Source organism: Archocentrus centrarchus, chromosome 21, assembly GCF_007364275.1.
Source record: "Archocentrus centrarchus isolate MPI-CPG fArcCen1 chromosome 21, fArcCen1, whole genome shotgun sequence".
Taxonomy (NCBI): domain Eukaryota; kingdom Metazoa; phylum Chordata; class Actinopteri; order Cichliformes; family Cichlidae; genus Archocentrus; species Archocentrus centrarchus.
Window position 1 is genome coordinate 34,963,054 of NC_044366.1, and position 3,785 is coordinate 34,966,838.

The 3,785-nt window shown below is 43.0% G+C and overlaps 1 long non-coding RNA gene across 1 annotated transcript; it reads right to left on the reverse strand.

Annotated features, from left to right (window-relative positions):
• Window positions 1-1,322: 1,322 nt before the first annotated feature.
• Window positions 1,323-2,520, reverse strand: LOC115800946 (uncharacterized). The gene is made up of 3 exons (XR_004021705.1): window positions 2,475-2,520; window positions 2,327-2,395; window positions 1,323-1,689 (listed from the first exon to the last, which is right to left on the reverse strand). It is a non-coding gene; the product is annotated as an uncharacterized LOC115800946 (long non-coding RNA).
• Between the last annotated feature and the right edge of the window lie 1,265 nt (window positions 2,521-3,785).

Sequence of the window (3,785 nt, forward strand, 5' to 3'; positions counted from 1 at the left end):
TTCTCGCTTTTGTTTTAGCTGAAGCGCAGTTAAAAGGGGATCGTCCCAACACCCTCGACAGAACTGGGTGATGAGAAGTCTGTCAAAGTCATGGCTTGAGGCACCGCCCCGCTTCACAGCGTGAGTTAAAGCTATGTGAAGACGTTGCAAGTAAGACGATGGTTTTTCACTTGTATTCTGGAATGTGTCTAGAAACTTGGCGTACAGCTCCCCGCCATCTTGAACTGCCCCATAGGCAGAGTCTAACAACCTAAGGTATTCTGCAGGCGAGCTGCTAGGGTTCAAATGCTTAATTACATCAGCTGCTGGGGGTAAGACCGACTCAAGGATCTTTCGAGATTGTTGCACTTTGGAAACGGAGGAGTCACTCATGAGTAGCTCCACACTGGAATGCCATGTGTCATAATCTGGCTCATATGTTGGCCGGGGGTCTCTGCCAGAAAAAGCTCTAAGTTTTTGTGAAAACTGCTGCGCTGCATAATCTTCTCTCTTTACAATGTGCTCAACTACCATACGCTGCACTTCTGGAGGATTTAAATCATGTGCAGATATGGTGGTCATGCTATGAGCTGGGGTACTAGCAGTGTGATCTGACTGGCTCGATTGTTGTGCACCTTGAACACTGAGGTCAGCTGCTGCAGGCTGAGGCTCGACCCAGGAAGAAGCTGGTGCATTCTCAGGTAAGTTGATTGACTCTGTGTGATCGTGTCCAGTTTCTTTGACTGACTCAGCAATCTGTGACATCATGTCCTTCAAGACATCTGCAAAATCTCTGCCACTCATCTTAGCTAGGTTTTTGATTTCAGTGAGATATGACTTGGTCGTATCATTTCCCACACAGTGCGTGTAAACACTGGCAAGCGATTGTATCCTATAACTATCCCCGCTGTTGGATACATGGGTACATGGCAATGGCTCAAGAGCACTAATGGCAATACCTGAGTTGTACTCAAAAATAACACTTTGGAAGAACTTAGATTTACTATCGTCTATTTTTATGACTCGTGAGATTGACCCAAACTGTTTCAAGAACTCAGCCACTTCCTCAGTTTGCTCATCTCCAGCCATTTCACTCACTATCACCGCATTGGGGACCTTAACAGATTTACGTTCAATAATATCCATTTTTAGTAGGTTAAAGCTTAATGCAACGTCAGGAAAAAAGAGAAAAAGTCTCCTGGCTGGCTCGCCATTTTATATTTGTAACCCCTGACTTATTAAGTACCTCAGAACAACTCAATTATCTTAGACCAGATGCTAGGTTCGGCAGGAGTACAATGGAATCAAGGTGAGTGCGAAATGAATTGGCTGGAGGCAGGAAATGAGCAAAAGACAGTTATTATTTTGAGCAAAAATGAAATAACAACACAACGTAATCAGAACAATAATAATAACAACAAGCCGGCATATCAAAATCAAAACACAGTCTTACTGAGCTCAGTATTTCAGCTTTGTCCTTTTGGTCGTTAGTCAAGTCAAAATATGTTTGTCTTTCAAGTTCAGCTCCTTTTTTCAGTCAGTGGTTTGTATTGTTACCACGTAGATGTTAACACAGAAGAGAAGAAGGGGACTCCTCGACCAATGTTCAGTTCTGCTCTGGGCATAGGCTCGCCATCTCCGTCCGGAGAGAATCCAAGGATGCGATCCAGCAATCCAATCCAACTTCTTAATCAGCAAATCAAACCTAGCCTACACACAATAATGATATTATTGCATACAGCTAAATAAAACCCAATTTCCTATCTTATTCTTACAGCTATAGCTTAGTCTTTTTTCTTCATTTCCCTTATTACCACAGTAATATTTTACATGCATGTTCTTCTTCAAAATCTTTGTAGTCATGAAATTATCTCCAACAACGCAAACAATAAATGAAATTATTTTTTAATCAATTAAATGATTGATTCTTAAATCATTTTTTAAGCTTTTGCAAACATGAAATGCAACTAATTTCTCACTCCTTGAATGAGCATGTAGTATACCTAACTCCAATATTCTCCTTAAGTCATCCTCTGTATCAGTTAAACCCTCTCTGGGCTACTGGGTTCATCATTACAAATGTTCTGCAACTTTTTCCTTATAACTCATAAAAAGATACATTTGCAATTAACAAACATTATATCCAACTGAAGAAATAAGTGCAAATAAAAGAAAAGAAAACTTAAAGTGCGTATTGTAAACTCAAACCATACTTGGTAAAACCATATCTTAACAGAAACAACATTTCCAGGGCTCTTAAGTAGAAAGGAATCTACCCGCGACTTAGCGTTAGCACAATGCTAATTTTAGCATGACGCTAGCTCCAACAACACAGGGTCTCACTCACCAAGATGAGGTATCAATAAGGACACGGCGACGGTCAGCCACACGGCCTCTCTAGCTCGTGTTCCATCAACTTAACATAACAGATATTTCAGATTAGCTTCTGTAAATGCAATTACTTGTTGAGAATACTTTTCTGCATTAAAACTCACCAAGATGACTGATAAAGTTCAGCACAGCGGGTCTACGGCCTGCCACTTTCAGTTCAAAGTGCCGCATATAGCGAGACCGGAAGTAAGGTTAAGACGAGGGAATCACACTTCCTCTTTTCAAAATAAAGGTTTTTCAAAATAAAACAGTACAAGTGTATTGATATAAATAAAAGAAGAGAAAAGGGGACACTTTCTCTACTGGGTTACATATCACAGGGGAGTAAATATATAAATGAATAAATTATAATAAATAAAGTGTATTTAAACCAACAATACTGGAGTCTTAGTCTGATAGTCAGTCTCTTTTAGACTTGTTTTTGTCATGGTCCTGGGCCGGTGGCCCAGTGTTTGTATGTCTGATTCCCTTTGTCAAGTTTTCTGTGTTAGGTCTGCATGTGTTATGTGAGTCACTTCCTGTTTTATTTTGACAGTCTCGTGTTCCCTGTGCTTTGTGTTTAGTTTTGCTTCCCCTGTGTTATTAGGTTCATTTGTTTCACATGTTGTTCCCTGTTGTTTCCACTCTCCCTGTTTTCCCTCTGTGTATTTAAGCCCTCTGTTCTTTGTTCGGGTCCTCGTCATTGTAACGTCTGGGTTGACATCTGCTGTGTGTTTTAGAGTTTTCAAGTTTCGAGTTTAAAGTTTCGAGTGTCTTTGTGTAGCTGGCTCCTAACCAGCCTGTTGTGTTAAGCGTTTACAATAAAACCTAAGCACCAATTCTGCTCTCGCCATGTGTCCTGCGCTGAGGTCCTCCCTGCCTCGCCTTCACCAGCTGTGACAGTAGGACCCGAACCCAGTATGGACCCCACAGACCATGATTTATTCGACCGGGGAGTGTTGATGTGGGAGCCGTGGCTCGCTATCAAAGGCGAGCCGCAGTTTACCAGCACCCGCCTGGCCCTTGGCATCGCCGCTCCCCACCACAGCCTGCAGTTATGGAGATTAGAGTGGGCAGATATGTCTCCTCCCCACTTCAGTGGAGACCGCTGCCCACATCACCTCCATCAGCCTGCTTTTCACCTGCTTTCCTGGCATGGATATGGGATGGGGAGGAGGAGCCTGCCGCCGCTACGCTTCTGGTTCATACGGGCAGATGGAAGCGCAGCTCTCGGTTGCAAAACAGCAACCATCACCTGCTGCCTCTGCGAGTTCTGCACAGCCCCCGTCTGGAGACAGGCTGTGCAGCCACAGTCCACAACCACCGTCAACTCTGTTTGTACATTTCCTGGACTATTTGTGAATGCTATGGCTCCCTCTGAAACTCCTGCTACACATAGCAAGGTAAAACCTGTGCTTAATAATTTGGCCGCTAAT